Source organism: Macaca fascicularis, chromosome 12, assembly GCF_037993035.2.
Source record: "Macaca fascicularis isolate 582-1 chromosome 12, T2T-MFA8v1.1".
Lineage (NCBI taxonomy): Eukaryota > Metazoa > Chordata > Mammalia > Primates > Cercopithecidae > Macaca > Macaca fascicularis.
In genome coordinates this window covers 66,316,016-66,338,129 of record NC_088386.1, presented here as the reverse complement: position 1 = coordinate 66,338,129, position 22,114 = coordinate 66,316,016, and the positions used below count along the sequence as shown (strand labels likewise).

General features: G+C 40.5%; 1 protein-coding gene and 1 long non-coding RNA gene across 4 annotated transcripts in view; one reads left to right on the top strand and one right to left on the bottom strand.

Moving 5' to 3' along the window:
- ERICH2 (glutamate rich 2) overlaps positions 1-17,617 on the bottom strand; it is a 56,696-nt gene extending 39,079 nt beyond the window's left edge. Inside the window, exon 1 of the mRNA XM_045367245.2 lies at positions 17,346-17,617. The gene's annotated coding sequence lies outside the window, so the exon portion shown is untranslated. The remainder of the gene's footprint in view (positions 1-17,345) is intronic.
- Positions 17,618-17,756: 139 nt separating this feature from the next.
- The window catches only part of LOC102116247 (uncharacterized), a 30,085-nt gene continuing 25,727 nt past the window's right edge, over positions 17,757-22,114 (top strand). For all 3 annotated transcript variants that reach the window (XR_012421209.1, XR_006691057.2, XR_282634.4), the window contains exon 1: positions 17,757-17,821. This is a non-coding gene — a long non-coding RNA (uncharacterized lncRNA). The remainder of the gene's footprint in view (positions 17,822-22,114) is intronic.

The window sequence follows — 22,114 nt, the reverse complement described above, 5'->3', positions numbered from 1 at the left end:
TTCATATTTTTAGGTTTTACATTTTTGTCTGCTATCCATCTTCATTAATTTTTCTATATGGTACAAGGTATGAATTGAAGTCTATTTTTAGTTTTATTTATGTATTTATTTATTTAGAGACAGAGTCTCGCCCTGTCACCCAGGCTGGAGTGCAGTTGCGTGATCTCGACTCACTGCAACCTCCACCTCCCGGGTTCAAGCAATTCCCCTGCCTCAGCCTCCCGAGTAGCTGGGATTACAGGCTCCTGCCACCATGCCCAGCTAATTTTTTGTATTTTTAGTAGAGATGGGGTTTCACCATCTTGGCCAGGCTGGTCTTGAACCCCTGACCTTGTGATCCACCCGCCTTGGCCTCCCAAAGTGCTGGGATTACAGGCATAAGCCACCTCACCCAGCCTGAAGTCTATTTTTAAAAACGTATGGTTTTCCCATTACTCCAGCACTTTTTCTCTTTCTTTTCTTTTTTTTTTTTTTTTGGAGACAGTTTCCCTGTTGTTGCCCAGGCTGGAGTGCAATGGTGCAATCTCAGCTCACTGCAACCTGCACCTCCTGGGTTCAAGCGATTCTCTTGCCTCAGCTTCCTGAGTAGCTGGGATTTATTACAGGCGCCCACCACCACACCCAGCTAATTTTTTTTATTTTTAGTAGAGACGGGGTTTCATCATGTTGGCCAGGCTGGTCTTGAAATCCTGACCTCAGGTGATCTGCCTACCTTGGCCCTGCAAAGTGTTGGGATTACAGGTGTGAGCCACTGTGCCCGGACAGCACTATTAAAAAATGTTTTTTCTACTCTGAATTGCCTTTGTACCTTTGCCAAAAATCAACTGACCAAATATATCTGAGTATGTTTCTGGACTCTCTCATATTACATTAATGTATTTTATTCATCAATCTTAATGTCAATTTCAAAATATCTTGATTTCTGTAGATTTATAATAACTCTTGAATTCAGGTAATGTATGTCTTCTAACTTGGTTCTTCTCTGTCAGTTGTTGGTTGGGCACAGTGGCTCAGGCTTGTAATTTCAGTGCTTTGGGAGGCCAAGGTGCCAGGATTTCTTGAACCCCGGAGTTTGAGACCACCCTGGGCAGCACAAAGAGACCCCATCTCTGCAAAAAATTGAAAAAATTAGCCTGGTGTGGTGGCATGCACTTGCAGTCCCAGCTACTCAGGAGGCTGAGGCAGGAAAATCCCTTGAGCCCAGAAATTCGAAGCTGCAATGAGGCATGATTGTGCCACTGTGCTCCAGCCTGGGTAACAGAATGAGACTCTGTGTCAAAAAAAGGGCTGTTTTGGCTAGTCTAGGTTTTTGGGTGTTTTGTGTTGTTTTTTGTCTTGCATTTCCATATAAAGTTTAAAATCAGCTTGTCAAATTCTACAGAAGAGCCTGCTGAACTTTGGATTGCAATTACATTGAATCTATAATTTGGGAGAGATTTGACATTTTGTCAATATTGTGCTTTCTCACCCATGAAGATTATATATCTCTTCATTTATTTAGATCTCCTTTAATGATTTCTCTTGCAGTGTTTTGTAGTTTCTTTTCTTTTTTTTTTTTCTTTTATCCTCTTCTTTGAGACACGGTCTTGCTCTGTCACCCAGGCTGGAGCGCAGTGGCACAATCATGGCCCACTGCAGCCTTGACTTCCTGGGCTCAAGCGATCCCCCTGCCTCAGACTCCCAAGTAGCTGGGACTATAGGGGCCTGCCAACATGCCTGGCTAACTTTTAATTTTTTTTTTTTTTTGAGACAGAGTTTCGTTCTTGTTGCCCAGGCTGGAGTGCAATGGCGTGATCTCAGCTCACCTCAACCTCCACCTCCTGGGTTGAAGTGATTCCTCAGCCTCCCAAGTAGCTGGGATTACAGGCATGTGCCACCACACCTGGCTAATTTTGTATTTTTTTTCAGTAGAGGTGGGGTTTCTTCATGTTGGTCAGGCTGGTTTTGAACTCTTGACGTCAGGTGATCTGCCCACCTCGGCCTCCCAAAGTGCTGAGATTACAGACGTGAGCCACTGCGCCCAGCCATTTTTGTATTTTTTTGTAGAGATATGGTTTTGCCATTTTGCCCAGGCTGGTCTCAAACTGGGCTCAAGCAATCTGCCCGCCTCAGCCTCTCAAAGTGCTGGGATTACAGGCTTGAGCCACAGCGCCCAGTCATGTTTTGCAGTTTCTAGTGTACAGGTCTTGAACATCTCTTGTCAGACTTATTCCTAAGTATTTAATAGTTTTTGATGCTATTGTAAAGAGTGTTTAAATTTCAATTTCTGATTATTTGCCATTAGTATATAGAAGTACAATTATTATTTTTTTTTTTTTGAGATGGAGTCTTGCTCTGTCACCCAGGCTGGAGTGCAGTGGCACGATCTCGATACACTGCACCCTCTGCCTCCTGGGTTCAAGCAATTCTCTGCCTCAGCCTTCTGAGCAGCTGGGATTACAGGAGCCCACCACCACACCCCGCTAATTTTTTACTTTTAGTAGAGACAGGGTTTCACCATCTTGGCCAGGCTGGTCTTGAACTCCTAACCTCGTGATCCACCTGCCTTGGCCTCCCAAAGTGCTGGGATTACAGGTGTGAGCCACTGTGCCTGGCCAATTAATTTTTTTTTTTTTTGGAGACGGGGTATCCCTCTTTCACCCAGACTGGATGGGATTTCGCCATGTTGCCCAGGCTGGTCTTGAACTCATGGGCTCAAGCAATCTACCTGCCTCGGCCTCCCAAAGTACTGAGATTACAGGTGTGAGCCACTGAGCCCAGCCAAATACTAGTAATTTCTGTATTTTGATTTGGTATCCTGAGACTTTGCTAAATTTGCTTATTTCTAGTAGTTGTTCTGTGAATTCCACTGAATTTATATATAGAAGATCATGTCATCGGTGAATAAAGACAGTTTATCATTTTCTTTCATTCTAGGAGCCCATTATTTCTTTTTTTGTCTTGTTGCACTGTTTAGAGCCTCCGGTATAATGCTGTATAGAAGTGGTGAGAGTAGACATCTTTGCTTTATTTTTTATCAGAGAGGGGGAAAGCAGTCAGTCATTCAACATTAAGTATTAGGCTTTTGGTATTTTTTTTTTTTTTAATGAATACCCTTCACAAGATTTTAAGTTTCCTTCTATTCCTGAGAATTTTTGTCAGGAATAAACATTCAATTTTGCCAAATGTTTTTTCTGTACCTACTGAGATGATCATATGGTTTTTCTTCTTAAGTTTACTATTATGTTGGCTGGGCGCAGTGGCTCACGTCTGTAATCCCAGCACTTTGGGAGGCCGGGGCGGGCGGATCACGAGGTCAGGAGTTCGAGACCATCCTGGCTAACATAGTGAAACCCCATCTCTACTAAAAATACAAAAAACTAGCCGGGCAAGGTGGCGGGCGCCTGTAGTCCCAGCTACTCAGGAGGCTGAGGCAGGAGAATGGCGTGAACCCGGGAGGCGGAGCTTGCAGTGAGCCGAGATTGTGCCACTGCACTCCAGCCTGGGCGACAGAGCGAGACTCTGTCTCATAAAAAAAAAAAGTTTACTATTATGTTGAATTGCATTGATTTTTCTACTAGTAAACCTAACAAATTCTTGGGATAAACTAACTTGGCCGTGATATATTATCTTTTAAAAATATTGCCAGATTCAATCTGCTAAAATTTTATTAAGAATTTTTGGCCGGGCGCGGTGGCTCAAGCCTGTAATCCCAGCACTTTGGGAGGCCGAGACGGGCGGATCACAAGGTCAGGAGATCGAGACCATCCTGGCTAACATGGTGAAACCCCGTCTCTACTAAAAATACAAAAAACTAGCCGGGCGAGGTGGCGGGCGCCTGTAGTCCCAGCTACTCCGGAGGCTGAGGCAGGAGAATGGCGTGAACCCGGGAGGCGGAGCTTGCAGTGAGCTGAGACCCGGCCACTGCACTCCAGCCTGGGCGACAGAGCGAGACTCCGTCTCAAAAAAAAAAAAAAAAAAAAAAAAAAAAGAATTTTTATATATACATTCATAATAACATTAGTCACTACTTTTCTTTCTTTGTAAAGTCTGTCTAGTTTTGGTATCAGAGTAATACTGACCTTCTAGAATGAGTTGGAAAGTATTATTTCTCTTCAATTTTCTGGGAGAATTTGTATAGAATTTCTCTCTTAAATGGTAGAATTCCCAAGTGAAGCCGTCTAGACATGGAGTTTCTTTGTTGGAAAGTTTTTTTTGTTTTTGTTTTTGTTTTTTGAGACAGAGTCTCGCTCTGTCACCCAGGCTGGAGAGCAGTGGCAAGATCTCGGCTCACTGCAAGCTCCGCCTCCCGTGTTCACGCCATTCTCCTGCCTCAGGCTCCCGAGTAGCTGGGACTACAGGTGCCAGCCACCACACCTGGCTAATTTTTGTATTTATAGTAGAGACGGGGTTTCACCGTGTTAGCCAGGATGGTCTCGATCTCCTGACCTCGTGATCCACCCACCTCGGCTTCCCAAAGTGCAGGGATTACAGGCATGAGCCACCGCGCCCGGCTGGAAAGTTTTTAAAACTACAAATTCACTTTCTTTCGTAGATATAGAGCTATTCTGGTTACCTATTTTTTCTTAAGTGAGCTTTGGCAGTTTATGTCTTCCAAGGAATTTGTCCATTTTGTATAAGTTGAATTATTGGCATAAAGATGTTCATAGCAGTCCTTACTGTCCTTTTACTACCTATAAAATATGTATTGATGCCACTCTTCTCATTCCTGATACTGATAATTTGGGTCTTCTCTCTTTTTTCCTTATCAGTATAGTTAGAGGTTTCATAATTCTATTTGTTTTCTCAAGCCAACTTTTGGTTTCATCAATCGTCTGCATTGTTTTCTTTTTTTTTCTGTCACTGATAGCTACTCTGATTCTATTATTATTATTATTATTATTATTATTATTATTATTATTTTGAGACAGGGTCTCCCTGTGTCACCCAGGCTGGAGTGCAGTGGCACAATCATAGCTCAGTGCAACTTCAAACTCCTTGGCACAAGTGTTCTTCTTGTCTCAGCCTCCTGAGCAGCTAGGATGATGGGCGTGCACCACCATGTCTGGCTTACTCTGATTTTTGATATTTCCTTTCTTCTACTTACTTTAGAGTTTCATTTGGCCTTCCTTTTCAAGTTTCTTCTTAAGATGAGAGCTCTCAGGTCAATGATTGAAGGCTTTCTTTTTTTCAAATATGAATGTTCAGTGCTATAAATTTCTTCCTAAGTTCAACTTTAGTTGCATTCCACAAATTTTGAATGTGGTGTTTTTCATGTTCATTTAGTTCTAAATAGTTCCTAAGTTCCCTTTTCATTTATTCTTTGACATGTGAAGTATTTAGAAGTGTATAGCTTAGTTTTCAAATAATTGTGGATTTTCAAGAGATCTTTCTGTTGTTGATTTCTAATTCAATTCCATTGATCAGAGAATATACTTTGTATGACTTGAATTCTATTAAACATATCTGTACTTTATAATGACCCAGACTATGGTCTATCCTGCTAAATGTTTTATGTGCATATGAAAAGAATATGTATTCAGCTGTTGTTACATGGGGTGTTCTATAAATGTCAATTAGGTCAAGTTGGTTGATAGTTTTGTTTGAATCTTCTATATCTTACTGATTTTTGGTCCGCTTATCCTACCAATTATTGAGAGAAGGGTGTCAAAATCTCCAACTATAATTGTATACTTATTTATTTCTCCTTGCAATTCTATCAGCTTCTCTACATGTGTTTGCAAGCTCTGTTAGTAGGGACATAAACATTTACGATTGTTATAGCCTCTTGATAAATTGATCATTTTATCAAAATTAAATGACACTTTTTATCCCTGGTAATATTCTTTGCTCTGTAATCTATTTTGTCTGATATTAATACATTCCCCAGACTGTTTTTGATTTGTGTTACCATGATATATCTATTTTTTATCCCATTATTTTTACCTATTTGTGTCCTTATATATAAAGTTGGTCCCCAGTAGTTTGAATAGATTTGCATCTTGCCTTTTTAACCAATCTCACATCTCTGCCTTTTAATTGAAGTATTTAGACCATTTAAATTTAATATTATGTTGATATTGGGATTATATATTATTTGTTTTCTATTCATCCTACCTGTTCTTTATTCCCTTTTTCCTATTTTTCTTCATTGTCTTGGATTAAATTATTTTTATGATTAAATTGTATCTCCTTTGCTGGTTTATTAGTATAACTCTTTGCTGTATTATTTCAGTGATCGCTAAGGCATAGAGTATACATCTTTAACTTATCACAATCTATCTTTGAGTAATATTATACCACTGCACATAGAATATAAGAAATGTAAAACATGCTTCCTTTTCTCCCCTCTTGTCCTTTGTGCTTTTGTTGTCATATATTACATTTCTATATGTGTTATATTTACATTTAGTTTCCAAATAGATAATACATTTTCTTATTTTTTGCTTTAAAGAATTGGTTATCTTTTAAAGAGATTTAAATAATAAGAAAAAACTTTATATTTACCCACATAGTTACCATCTCCAGTATACTTCACTCCTTTATGTAGATGCAGATTTATATCTGGTACCATTTCCTTCTGCTTGGAGGATTACTGTTAACATTTCTTGTAGTGCTGGTCTGGTGATGATAAATTATTTTGGCTTTTGTACGTCTAAAAAGGGTCCTTGTTTTGCCTTCCATTTTTTGACACAGATTTTGGCTGGGTAAAGGATTTTGTGTTGCCAGTGATTCCCTCTCCTTCCCTCCCTTCAGGACATTAAAAAATGTTGCTCCATTGTCTTGCACCTTTATCTTGCCATGCTACACTTGCATTGTTTCTAAAAAGAAATCTGTCATACTGTTCTTTGTTCTTTGGCATGTGATATCGTTTTGCCTCTGTCTGCTTTTATGATTCTCTCTTTATTACTGTTTTTAAGCAATTTTATTACTATGAGCCTTGATGTAGTTTCTTCCAAGTTTCTTATGCTTGAGGTTTGGTGAGTGATATGGTTTCTGTGTCCCCACCCAAAATTTCATCTTGAATTGTAATCCCCATAATCCCCACGTGTCAAGGGTGGGACCAGGTGGAGTCATCGGATCATGAGGTGGTTTCCCCCATCATGTTCTCATGATAGTGAGTGAGTCTCACGAGATCTGATGGTTTTATAAATATCCAGCATTTCCCCTGCTTGTATTCACTCCGTCCTGCTGCCCCGTAAAGAAAGTACCTGCTTCGCCTTTGCCTTCCCCCATGATTGTAAGTTTCCTGAGGCCTCCTCAGCAGTGTCGAACTGTGAGTCAATTAAACTTCTTTCCTTCTAAATTGCCCAGTCTGGGGCAGTTTATAGCAGCTTGAGAATGGACTAATACAGTGAGCATTGTGAATTTTTTGGTTTATAATTTTATCAAATTTGGAAAATTTCATCCATTACTACTTGACATATTATTCTCTCTCACCTCGTTTTTTTTCTGTGGGAACTTTAGTTACACATGCATTAGGCCCCTTGTCCCACAGCTTGCTGATATTCTGTTCATTTCTTTTTTTAATATTTTTTTCTCTGTGTGTTTCATTTTGGATAGTTTCTATGAAAATGTTTTAAATTCACTAATCATTTCTTCTGCAATGTCCAATCTGACGTTAATCCCATCCTGTGTGTTTTTTATATTAGACATTTTAGTTTTCATCTCTAAAAGTTTGATATGGATCTTTTTTATAACTTCCATGTCTTCAATTACATACTCAACCTTTTCTCTAGCTTCTTGACGATAATTATAATAATGGCTGCATTAATATCCTTGTCCACGAAGTCTATCATTTGTATCAAATCTAGGTTAGTTTCAAGTGACTAATCATACATACACCCCTCCCCCTGTTTTTTGCTTCTTTTTTAGAGACAGGGTCTTGCTCTGTTGCCCACGCTTCAGTGCAGCAATGTGATCATAGCTCACTGCGGCCTTGAACTCCTGGGCTGAAGTGGTCCTCCCCACTCAGCCTCCCCAGTAGCTAGCACTATGGGCATGAGCCACCTTGCCCAGCCTATTGTACCTTTTATTGTGGATAGTAATTTTTTGTTTCTTCTGGAAATTTTTGGATAGATGTCAAACATTACGAATTTTACTTTTTGGGTACTGGGTATTTTTGTCTTCCTATAAATATACTTGAGCTTTGTTTTCTGGTGCAGTTTGATACTTTTAGGTCTTGCTTTTAAGCTTTGATAGGGAAGGCCAGAACAGCATTAAGCCTGAAGCTATTTTTCTTTTCCCCACTACAGAGGCAAAACCCGTCTGAGTGCTCACTCTACTCTGTGCCCTGTAAGTTCTAAGGTTTTCCACCTTGGCTGGTGGGAATAGGCACTCTTCACAGCCTTGTGGAGTCCTGTATACTGTTAGCTGTAATCCTGGCATGGGATCCTTTCCTTGGCCTCTGGTAACTTTTCTCAAATGTGTGCACTACTCATTACTCAGATGAATATTCAAGATGATCCTTGCAGATCTCTGGAGTCTTTTCTCTGTACAGCTTTCTCCTCTCTGATACTTTTTCCTGTGAACTATAGTGTCTGTTTGATGTAGGTGGACTGCTCAGGTCTGCCTAGGTTTCCCTTGCTGTGCTATAGCCTGAAAAATCTCTCCAGGCAGAAGCCAATATAACCATAGGGCTTACCTTTTCTGTTTGTGGTTTTAGGGATCACTTCTTTTGTTGCCAGATGTCTAATGTCTTGAAACCTGTTGATTAACTAAAAAAATATTTTTTTGGAGTTTTTTCAAGTTAGAGGGTAAAGCCCTTCCCATTACTCCATCTTGGCCAGAAGCAGAATTCCTATTGCCTTCCTCTTAAATATAATCACGCAACCAAGGATTACCAGACATTAGAGAAAAGCCAAAAACATGCAATAAAAACAGCTTGATAAACTATCAGAAAATAAATGATGCCAGAGGACATCAGTAATTAAGGGAACAGAAGAACACATAAAATACTATACTAGAAACCATCCTCAGAGAAATTTGGGAAAATACTATATTGCATCCATAAAAGACAAATAGGATGCCATAACAAAATCAATCTAAGAAGAAGAAATAGCTCTTTAAAAATTGCAAATGGTTATTTATTAAACATTTTTAATTAAAAAGGTTGGACACATACAAATGGCCAACAGATGTATGAAAAAATGCTTATCATTACTAATTATTAGGGAAATGCAAATCAAAACCACAATGAGATAACACTTTATACTTCACAGTCAGGATGGCTATGAAAAAAAAAGATAACAAATGTTGGTAAGAACGTGGAGAAACTGGAACTCTTTCACAGTATTGGTGGGACTGCAAAATGATGCAGTTGCTGTGAAAAACAGTATGGAGATTCCCAAAGAGTTAAAGATAGAATTGACTGGGCACAGTGGCTCATGCCTGTAAGTCCAGCACTTTGGGAGGCTGATGCTGATGGATTGCTTGAGCCCAGGAGTTCAAGACCAGGCTGGGCAACATGGCAAACCCTCATCTCTACAAAAAATACATTAGTTGGCTATGATGGTGTGTGTCTGTAGTCCCAGCTACTTGGGAGGCTGAGGTGCGAGGATCACCTGAGCCCAGAAGATCCAGGCTGCAGTGAACCGTGATCATGCCACTGCACTCCAGCTCAGGCCATAGAGTGAGACTCTGTCTCAAAAGAAAGAGAGAAAGAAAAAAATGTAGATGCTATATGTATAGATTTATTATACATAATGATAAATATATAAAATAATTCTATCTTTATTATATGTATATATTATATATATACAGTAATATATACATATGCATATATTAATTATATATTAATATATAAATGCATATGTAAATATTAAATATATAATGTATTTAAATGCATATATTTATATATTTACACATGTATTATATATGTATAATAAATAAATGTATACATGTATATATAATCAATAAAGATAGAATTACCATATGATCCAGCAATCCCACTTCTGGGTATGTACCCAAAAAAATTGAAAATCAGGATCTTGAAGGGATATAAGCACTCCCATGTTTACTGCAACATCGTTCACAAACAATCACCAAGATATGGAAACAACCTAATCATCCATTGACAGATGAATGGATAAAGAAAATGTGGCATATACATATTATGGAATACTATTCTGCCTTAAAAAGAAGGAAATCTGCAATTTTCAACAACATAAATGGATCTTCAGAACATTGTGCTAAGTGAAATAACTCAGACATAGAAAGACAAATACTGCATGATTTCACTCATTTGAGGTATCTAAAGGAGTCAAGTTCATAAAATCAAAGACTGGAATGGTGATTACCAGGGGCTGGGGAGAGGGGAAACGGAAAGTTGTTTTTCTTTTCTTTTTTTTTTTGAGACTGAGTCTTGCTGTGTTGCCAGGCTAGAGTGCAGTGGCACCATCTCAGCTCACTGCAACCTTCACCTCCCAGGTTCAACCGATTCCCCTGCCTCAGCCTCCTGAGTAGCTGGGACTACAGGCACACGCCACCAAGCCCAGCTAATTTTTTGTGTTTTTAGCAGAGATGGGGTTTCACCGTGTTAGCCAGGATGGTCGCGATCTCTGGACCTCGTGATCTGCCCCCTTTGGCCTCCAGAAGTGCTGGGATTATAGGCATGAGCCATCTGCACCTGGCTGGGAAGCTATTTTTTTAAAAAGATTGGATAATAGAATTTAGGACATCTCCTGGATTGGAGAAGAAAAGAAAATTGGGAGAAAAGAGGAGAGATTTACAAGATCAATCCAGAAGGTGTAACCTACAAATGGTGTAACCTAGAAAAGGAGAACAGAGAAAATGGAGGGAGGAGTATTATAAAGAAAATCATAAAAGCTAACTTCCAAGAGCTGAACTAAATCAGAAATCTTCAGATTTAAAAGGCCCAAGAAGTGCCTAGCCCATAAATGTCAATAAAATACAAAACATACCAAGATATGCACCTAAAGAAAAAAGGTAAAATACAAAATACTACACTAAGCACATGTGTCCCAGTCATCAATATATCTCCTCTGTGCCCCATATCCACCCTTCTTTCCCTACTTTGGATTACTGGAGGTGGGTCCTGTAAATATTTCTCCTTTCCCAGGTGATGTAAGATTAGGCCTTGTCAGTAGAGGATACTGGAAGGACACTGCAAGGGAAAGCGGCTCCCCTTCCTGGTTCCAGTGATCATTTTTCTTGCTTCTGTGGTGCCAGCAGGCAGCTTCTTTCAGAGTGCTGTCAAGGTAGCTAATGGTGCATAACTGCCAGCAAATTTGAACAACACCCTGGAGGGTAGCTTCCCAGGAATTTTGCTAGTATCCCAGTGGGTAACTTCCTGCAGCTTGAGCCCATGGCGTTTTAGCAAATTTCCAGTATACCCTTTCAATGATGTATCTTTTCCAATGACTTCGAATGTCAGCCTTGATTGAAGGTCCTCTTCCGTGTTCATTCCTTCCTGGGTATTCTTTTCAGTCCTAGAGGTGGTGGCTGCTCTTTACATCTGATATTTCTGCATTCTTTATCCTTTTTACTAGACAATCCCCTTTTACTAACTAATAATTCTTCATATTACATTTTCTCTGATTATGTTACTATTATGGTTTCTGTCTCCTGATAATCCTAATGCCACATTATTGTGAAATTTCAGAGTGGCAAGAAGTTAAAGCAACAAGAAGCATCTTTAGTTTTTTTTTAAAAAGTCACCTACAAAAGAGTTAGACTCAGACTGATATCAGACTTCTCATCAGCAGTGTTTAATTCTAGAAAGTAGTCAATAATTCTTTCAAGGTCCTGAGAATTCTATACCAAGTCAAATTATTAAGTGTGACAATAGGATAAAGACATTTTTCAGATATGCAGGATATATGACTATACACGAAGTCTAAAGATGACAGCTTTGCAGCAAGCCTAGAGAGGGCTCCTGAGAATACTTGAGAAAAGAGTTCTGAGAGGACCCTTAGAACTTAAGGAAACGGGCTGGGCACAGTGGCTCGCGCCTGTAATCCCAGCACTTTGGAAGGCCAAGGTGGGCGGACCACCTGAGGTCGGGAGTTTGAGACCAGCCTGACCAACATGGAGAAACGCCATCTGTACTAAAAATACAAAAAATTAGCTGGGCGTAGTGGCATGTGCCTGTAATCCCAGCTACTCGGGAAGCTGAGGCAGGAGAATCACTTGAACACGGGAGGTGGAGGTTGCAGTGAGCCGAGACAGCACCACTACACTCCAACCTGGCAGACAATGAAAAAAAAAAAAAAGGGACAAGAAAGGAAATATAACCACCACAGCACAAAAATATTTACAAAGATTTTAGCTTGTGGCTTACCATGGTTTCTGACACCATCTCGTCATTATTCTTGGTGATTTCAATATCCAGGGAGATAATATTTCCGACTCCTTGATTTTTTTTTTTTTTTTTGAGATGGAGTTTTGCTCATGTTGCCCTGGCTGGAGTGCAATGGCACGATCTCAGCTCACTGCAACTTCTGCCTCCCAGGTTCAAGTGATTCTCCTGCCTTAGCCTCCCAAAGTGCTGCGATTACAGGCGTGAGCCACTGCGCCCGGCCCCCTTGATCTCTTTTACAATGAATGTGTCCTCTGCCTACTTCTACCATCCATGACCTTGGTCAGCCCCTGGATCTGAGTTTTCCAATTACTGTAGCCACTAGCCACTTTTAGCTTTAAGCACCTGAAATGTGGCTAGGTCAAAATGAGATGTACCCAAGTGTAAAATATACACTGAATTTTGAAGATGTAGTTTCATAAAGTAAAGAATATGAAATATCGAATGAATATTTTTTATATTGATTACATATTATGATAATACTTCACATGTATTTGTTAAGTGAAATGTTATCAAAAGAAATTCACTTGTTTCATTTTACTTTTTACATGTGGCTGGTAGAATATTTTAAATTACATATGTTACTCACTTTATACTTCTATTAGCAGTGCCCTAGATTTTATTATCAACACAGAAAATCCTCCTGAATCTCCGTTTTAATCGCCCTGTTACTGAACACTACTTTCTCGGCTTACTTCCTATGGGACTCCACCTCTAATAACGTTTCCTTCCCACTAAACTTTTAATTCACTGATGCTATCACCTTTTCACTGAACCTTCTTCCCTTCCCTAGGGTCCTCACAGTCTTTCCTACCTAGCTAAAGTACCATGTTCAATCATTTAAAAAACATTTTTTTTTGAGACAAGGTCTCACTCTGTCACCCACGCTCAAGTGCAGTGCTGCCATCACAGCTCATGCAGCCTTAAACTCCAGGGCTCAGGTGATTCTCCCACCTCAGCCACCTAAGTAGCGGGGACTACAGATGCATGCCACCACATCTGGATTTTTTTTCTTTTTTCTTTTCTTTTTTTTTTTGAGATGGGGTCTTATTATGTTGCCCTGGCTGGACTGAAATGCTTAGGCTCAAGCAATCTGCCTGCTTTGGCCTCCCAAAGTACTGGGATTACAGGTGTGAGCCACCACATCTGGACACAATCATTTTAATCACTCCCTGGCATATATCTGTAAATCCTTTATGCTTCTGCATGGGTAATGGACTTATCAGGAACACGACAGGCTGATCTGAGAGAGTATGATGAGTCAGGAGCTAAAGTCTATACAAACGTGTTGCTGCACAATCTAGTTGTGTACTGTGATTATGTTTCCTTTCTTGTATGGTCTTTTTTTTTTTTTTTCCTTCCCTATTGTTCATTGTTGGCCTGTATCACATCTTTAAATTCTCAAAACTACTTGCTTGGTTAAATCTACAACCCTGGTTAAATCCAGATCTCTAACTCCTTCATGCCTGTATCAGCGCAGCAGACTGCGGCTGATGGAAACACATGACCAGTTTCACTTCAGATTCTTCCTGGTTAATCTCAGGAGGCCCTCAGTGCAGCCCTCCCTCATACCACATGTGCTCAGTCTGTCTGCTCTCCCTCTCCCCTGTACCAGTGGTTTTCAAACTGTGATGGCTTTCCAAGGAGAAAAGAGTTGAAGGGAATTAGCTACCAGATCCTCAACATCTACATGGAGTTTCCTAAAATTCACATCACAAAATTTCTTCTCTCACTGTACAAAACACAGGCAATCTCTCACCTCCTCCAATCTCAGGGGTCAATACCTCCGGGGATAAGCCACAGGGCAGTTCCATCACCTCTGATCAAGACACAGAAACATTTAACATTTCTCTGTGTATATTTCCATTCAAGGAAAGTCAGCATTTGACCTACATTGAAGCGTTTTCAGTTCCTATACATTGTAGAGTAGGGTGGTAGATCATTGACAATTTTCACTGAAAGACCCAGACTTTTTTTTTATCAAGAGTACATCATTCTTAGGTGAGAGTCCAGGAGAACAAAGAGATGATTAGTGAGAAATATTGGTAAGGATATTGATTGGTAAATTATTGACTATTAATGAGAAAAAAATTATTTTTTTAGAGTCAATTAAAAAAAGTTGAGACCGGGTCTTACTATTTTGCCCAGTCTGGTCTCGAACTCTTAGGCTCAAGAGATCCTCCCTCGTTGGTCTCCCAAAGTGCTAGGATTACAGGCATGAGCCACTACACCTGGCCAAAAAAAAAAAAAAAAAAAAAAAAAGACTTTTTAAATGTATTTAACCATTAGAAAACCTTTTTCACTATTCTCATCCTTAGGTCTATGTTATTAGCTAGGAAGAAAAAACTTTTTGAATATCAAATCAGTGTAAGTTAATAACAACAATTCTTCCACTGTAACTGGAATGATTTCTGAGACTACTAGTTTTAAAACGATATATTAAATAAAAGCTATAGATAAAACTTTTATGTGATTTCTTTCAGATTGGGTGTACCATATTAAATAATATAGTTAGTACCTATTTTATTAAATTATATCATGAAATATTTCACTGACAATCAACTCTCATAAAGTGTTAAATATTATCTACTTCCTATTCAAAAAAGGTTGCTAGTGGCCGGGTGCAGTGGCTCACGCCTGTAATCCTAGAATTTTGGGAGGCCGAGGCAGGTGGATCACTTGAGCTCAGGAATTCAAGACCAGCCTGGCCAACATGATGAAACCCCATCTCTACTAAACATACAAAAAATTAGCTGGATGTGGTGGCGCATGCCTGTAGTCCCAGATACTCAGGAGTCTGAGGCATGAGAGTAGCTTGAACCTGGGAGGCAGAGGTTGCAGTGAGATGAGATCATGCCACTGCACTCCAGCCTGGGTGACAGAGCAAGATTCTGTCTAAAAAAAAAGAATTTTTTTTTAGTCAGCTATAAAGTTTTATTTCATTAAATAAACAGAAAAATGTAATTATGACATATGATGCAATTAATGGAGTTACTTCTGATTTTTATTTAAAAGCTTTACTGAATTATTCTCAAAAGTAGACTATCAGAGATCTCATATGCACATAAACATAAATTTAAATTAACTATTTAAATTACTTAAAAATTTGTAAATAAACAATGGGACTAATAAATAATGCAATTAGAAGTAATTAACAATAGGACTAACTAAACACATAATATGTGTGAGTGAAATATGACAATATTTTAATAACTTTCTTCTTGTCCTTTGATATAGCAATTTGTTTTATCTTTTTTTAACTCTATATTAGGTATTTAAATTTTGCAGGTTCTATTATTATATATTCTTAAGAAAATATACATAAGATATTTTAAAAGAAGAACATAAATAGTATTATTAACCAAATATTACCTATATTTAATAAAAAATTGCAATGACATGTTTCCTTCTGCCCTGTGATGTGGTAGGTTTTTTTAAACCTTCGGTTGCCTTTTTCTTGTTTATTTTATTTATTTAGTTTTTGAGATGGAGTTTCTCTCTTGTTGCCCAGGCTGGAGTGCAATGGCATGATCGTTCAAGCAATTCTCCTGCTTCAGCCTCCTGAGTAGCTGGGATTACAGGCACGCACCACCACGCCTGGCCAATTTTGTATTTTTAGTAGAGACGGGATTTCACCATGTTAGTCAGGCTGGTCTCGAACTCCTGACCTCAGGTGATCCACCCGCCTTGGCCTTCCAAAGTGCTGGGATTACAGGCGTGAGACACCATGCCCAGCCGCCTTTTCCAATAATATTTCTCTGAACTGCCTGCAGCTTTTAGGACATCCTTCCTTCCTTTTATGCAGTGGTAAAAGTGAATACAGTCAAATGTAAATTCATTTTGACTTGCAGCTCTGCCATAATCAAGTCCATATTATAGAAGTTTATAAACAATAAAATTTCCCAGGATTTTCCTAGCAGCACTTTCTGCTGAATATGCAGATAGATGAGGAAAGTCTAGGTTTTTTTTAAACAAAATATCAACAATTTTTTGTTTTGTGCTTTCTGTAGTTTCACTAAAATCTTCATAGAAATAAGACAATTGTTTGAAACTCCATTTTTCAAATTAAAGTAAGAGCAGGAGAACATTTTGTTGTTGCTATAATTCGATTCATTTCTTGATATATTATAGGAGGCATGATCATAGGTACAATCTGATGAGAAGAGTTCCAAAGGGCGGTACTGTGTTGAACAGTATCACCCCCAACATTAAAATTCATGTCCACCTGCAACCTGTGAATGTGACCTTATTTGGAAATAAGGGTCTTTGTAGAAGTAATCAAGTTAAGATGAAGTCATACTAGATTAGGGTGGGCCATAAATCCAATATAACTGCTGTCCTTAAAGAAGAGGGAAATTCAGACAGACAGACACACACACATACACACACACACACACACACGGAAGATGTGTGATTCCAAGTGAGGCTGGAAGGAGAAATTGGAGTGCTGTAGCTTCAGGCGAAGGCATGCCAAGGACTGCCAGGATCACCCGAAGCTAGGATGGAGGCGTGCAACAGGTTCCTCCCTAGAACCTCGGAGGGAGCACAGTCCTGCTGACACCTTGATTGCAGACTTTCCGCCTCCAGAACTACGAGAGGGTAAATTTGTTGTGTCAAGCCACCTGTTTTGTGGTACTTGGTTTTGGCAGCCCTAGCAACCTATTACAGGGCCCAACATGTCAGTTCTCAAATTTCCCCCTTTTGTTTGCCCACAGGACATTATAGCTTCAGCTTGTGAATCAGGAAATGTAACTTCACTCATTTCCATAGTGCCATCAAGAGAATGATAAAATACTGTGTGTTTGTTCATGTGGTATGCCCATACCAATTCAGTGGTCACTGTTTTTAACTGAGCATAGGTGTCTTTGGGAGACAAAAACAAAAACAAAAACAAAAAAACTCTTCTGATTTAGAAATTCTTCCTTGTCTAATCCCAGAATTGTGAAATCCAGCGTCCACGTGTGTTTTCGCAATCACCTTTTCTGCAATGCCCAGGCCAAAGCTGCTTTCTGCATATTGTGCAGTGTGTGCCATTTTGGTGACTTACCTCCCTAATCCAGTTGTATGTGTCCTTCCTTCTGTCCTTAAGAGAACACAGTCATTTAGCCTTCCTTTTCAGCGAGATCTGGGTCGTGCTGGTGGTATTGTAGTTGTTCTCTTTTTCACAATCTGAACTTTTAGAAAATATTGCCACAATATTTACCATGTTAAAAATTAAACTAGCACTCTCTGGAATAAGGAGTCTGGCTCCACTCTTTGGCGTTTGGCTAGCAACAGCATTGAGCCCCACCTCTCTGTCTCTCCGTCTGCCCCACATCTGGGCAAGCTGATAAGAAAGGCTGGGTGTTCTCTCTGTGCTGTGGAGAAACTCAAACTACATAAGCTCCTCCCAACAGGGGGCAGCCCTCACCCCGCCCCCACCCCAACCACAATAAAACTCAACCAGTCTCTGTTCCCTGCTCTCTCAAGCCATTCTGGACTTACAGAAAGGTCCGCTCTGCTTTCTCCAGAGACCTCAATTATGTAAGTAATCAACCTTTCCATTATCTCTTGAGGTGTACTTGGCATTAGGAGTCTTAACATCTGAACTGAACTTCGGGTGGGGCTTATCCTAGTTCTCCAGAGTGGTCACACTAATCCTCAGACATTTGGTGGGGTGCAATGGCTCACACCTGTAATTCCAGCTCTTTGGGAGGCCCAGGTGGGAGGATCACTTGAGCCCAGGAGTTTGAGATCAGCCTGGGCAACACAGGGAGACCCTGTCTCTACAAAAAAAAAAAAAAAAAAAAGCTAGGTGTGGTGACACGTGCCTGTGGTCCCAGCTAGTCAGGAGGCTAAGGTGGGAGGATCGCTTGAGCCTGCGAAGTTAAGGCTGCAGTGAGCCATGATTGTGCCACTGCCCTCCAATCTGAGCGACAGAGCAAGATCCTGCCTCCAAAAAAAAGCACAATGGTTAATCTATAGGTGAAGTCAAACAGACTGTTAACACCCACGATTGCAACTCAAGTTGCATACTTAATTCATATTACTTGAAGTGATGCCAGAATGGGTGATCCATTATGTCAACCACAAACCACTGTGGCCAACCTCAGTGGTCAGGAAAAATCAGTGATAGTGACTCCCAAAGGCAGAGAGTCAATGCTGTATCCATTTAACACTATAAATAGCACGGCTTTCAGTCTCTAGTTTTTAGGGTCACTGTATAGTGTTATATTTTCTCTCCAACTTCTGCCCCCATCACTGACAACCAGAACTTTTCATATCCTTGGGAGAGATTTGCCAGGACACAGGGCTTTCAGAGCTAAAACTGGGGCAGTTTCAGTGAGAGACCTCGAGCAAGAACTGCTCAGCTGAATCCTATCCAAATTCCTTACCTACAGAAACTATGAGTGATGACAGTAAATTGCTGTTCTGAGCAGCTGAGTTTTTGGGGTGATTGGTTATGCAATATAGATAATTAAAACAGCAACGAGGCCAGGCGCGGTGGCTCATGCTTGTAATCCCAGCATTTTGGGAGGCCAACGTGGGCAGATCACGAGGTCAGGAGTTCAAGACCAGCCTGGCCAGCATGGTGAAACCCCGTGTCTACTAAAAATACAAAAATTAGCTGGGCACGGTGGCAGGTGCCTCTAATCCCAGCTACTCAGGAGGCTGAGGCAGGAGAATCACTTGAACCCGAGAGGTGGAGGTTGCAGTGAGCTGAGATCGCACCATTGCCCTCCAACCTGGGCGACAGAATGAGACTCTGTCTCGAAACAAAACAAAACAAAACAAAAAACAGCAACTCAAACTGGCTACAGCAAAGCCTGTATCTTTTAAGCTCTGTTCTCTCTACAGTCGTCCCCATCTCCTTATGTGACAACTCCGTTCTTCCAGGTGCTCAGGTAAAACTCTAGAGTCATTCTTGACTGCATTTTCTGCCACATCCAATCACTCACCAATCATATTGGCTCTACCTTCAAAATAGATCGAGATTCTGACCTCTTCTCATCTCTTTCACTACTGTTACCCTACTTCAGGCCACCATCATCCTTTGCTTAGATTGTTTCGAGTCTCCCAACTACTTTTCCTGCTTCCTCCTCACCCCCTTCAGTCTCTTCTTATCATGATATCCAGAGTGGTCTTGTTCGCATGTACGTTAGATCCTGTCTGTCCACTGCTCAAACCCTTTCAAAGCCTATCTGCCTCTGCTATAGTAAAAGCCAAAGTCCTTGCTTTGGCTTCTAAGGCCCTCCGTGATCTGCTCCCCATGACTTCTCTGTCTTTATTCCCCTCTACTCTCCCTCTTGGTCAATCTTCTTCAGCCACATGAGCTTGCTTGCTGTTGCTTGAATACAATAAGCACACTCCTGTCTTAGGACCATTGTACTTGCTGTTCCCTTTGCTTGGAATGCTGTTCCAGCAAATAACTGCTTGGCTCGATCCCTCACTTCCTTAAGTTACTTTCTCAGAGCAGTCTTCCCTGCCCAGCCTACCTAAAATTTCAGCTCCTTTGACCGACTCTTATTCTTCCTTGCCTGATTCTCCTCTTAGTACTTTCCATTACCCAGCATGCTCTATAGTTTACGTATCTGTCTTGTTTTTTGTCTTACTGAAATGAAAGCTCTGTGAAGGCAAGGATTTCTGTCCATTTTCTTCCCTGTTCTATCCCTAGAGCCTAGAGAACTGTGCCTAAAACATAGCAAACTCTTAATAAACATTCACTGTTCAATGGATAGTCATCATAGTGATTGACACTGCATATTGATTTTCAAATTTAGAATCAGCACTTAGGAAAATAGCAGAAGAGGGATTATAGAACAGTATGTAAATGCTTTCAACCTTAAGGATGGGACAGTATGATGACAGAGGTTTGGAAGTGATCAGGGAAGGAGAGGTGAAAAGAAGGGAAAGGACACCAATGTCTTCATCTTGCAAAGTATCAGAAACAAGAGACTGGCTCTGATGATTGGAAAATGAAGTAAAGTTATAAGCACAAAATTGAAAGTTGTAACATGCTTGTAAGCATAACTGATAGAACTAGAAACAATGAGTTAACATGGGAGAGAGATGGAAGGGGTGATATAAATCATAACTGAGTTCATCAATAATATTGGCAATGTCTGTCTTTGTCTGATTTCCCTAGAACACAGAGCCCGAGGCAAAGCTTAAGTGCTTACACTTTTTCGGGAGGTACAGACCCAGCTCTGCGAGAGCCAGGGGAAAAGGAAGAGAGGCAGGGAAGGAATAGCAGCAAGTACAAGGTGATGAATGACTGCACTGGCCATTGCTTCATGAAGAGCCATGAATAAACAGAGCTGGTTTCTCAGCAGATGGCTGGCTGCTCAGTCACAAAGGACCTCTTTGGGCAGGCTTTATGGAAATACTGTGCCTGGGACAGTCTCTCAAAGGCAGGAGGGAGAGAAAATGCATCTGCAAGCTCACTTTGCCTTCTATCTTCTGCTGGTCAAAATGTGCTGGCTGGAGCAGTTAATGCCCACACACATCCAGGTTGTGTCACCTGGCCCCTTTGGTAGCCACTGGGGAAGCCAGATCTGGGCACGTGGCCTGATGGCTGCTGCAGTGGAACCACATGCACACACTCGGTCAGTTACCACTGGGATGGCCTGGTCAGGGCAGGCTGAGTGGCTGGGAGACTGCTGAGCCTATGATAGCTAAGCAAGCACCTGTGATGTATGCACTGCAGTGTCTAAATGTGAAAAAGCAAGAAAGCATATTTTTTTCTGGAGAGAAGGAGGAAACCACCAGGAGAATACAAACAGAAAAAAGGTAAGGTGGTTGTCTCTGGAGGTGGGAAAGAGGTTGGAGAGCAGAATGTTGCATCTTATTATTATTAGCATTCCTGTACAGTTTTTTAAATGCATGGATACATTGATAGAAATCACTTTTTAAAAACTCACAAACTAGGTTTTATCACTCCCCTTTCCCAAATTCTTCAATGGTGTCCCATTGCTTTTAGAATAATTAAAACAGATTGAACAACACTATTTTCTGTGGGAATACTAGCTCTTAGACACTGCAAGTTAATATTGTTGTTATCTATATAGACTAAGTTTGTTCTATTAAAAATTTACTATTCAGGCTGGGTGCGGTGGCTCTTGCCTGTAATCCTAGCACTTTGGGAGGCCAGGGTGGGTGGATCACTTGAGCCCAGGAGTTCCAGAATAGGCCTGGTCAACATGGCAAGAACCCATCTCTACAAAATTTTTTTTTTTAATTAGCTGGGCGTGGTGGCAGATGCCTGTGGTCCCTGCTACTTGGGAGACTGAGGTGGGAGGATCACTTGCGCTTAGGAGGTTGAGGTTGCAGTGAGCTGTGATTGCACTATTGCACTCCAACCTGGGCAACAGAGCAAGACTGTGTCTCAAAAATATAAATCAATCACTATTCAAACACTCAGTGAAGTTCAGTGATTTTGTAGTAAACTTCCACAAGTACAATATTTAAGGGAAAAAAAGTACAGCTGCTCATTTTGTTTCAGTTCTGAAAGAAAGTCCCTGAATATCGAGGTCCTGCTGGCCTCTCCTGGCTCACAGTGAGTGACTTCCTCTTTCTTTCTGCTCCAGCCATATTGGTTCCTTTCTGCTTGTTGGACCCCTGAGTCTTTCTTCCACTTCAGGCTTTTGCCCACGACTCCCCTCCTCAACCCACCCTCCAGCACACCTAGTCCAGTATTTACTAAGCTTCAGGTTTACACTTAACACCTTCATGTTTGCCCTTTCTGTGTAATGCCTACTCTATTATTTTTCTTACGATCTTTCTTTATATTTACAGCTTTTAAAATTTAAATACATTTATTTTACAAGGAAATTTTAT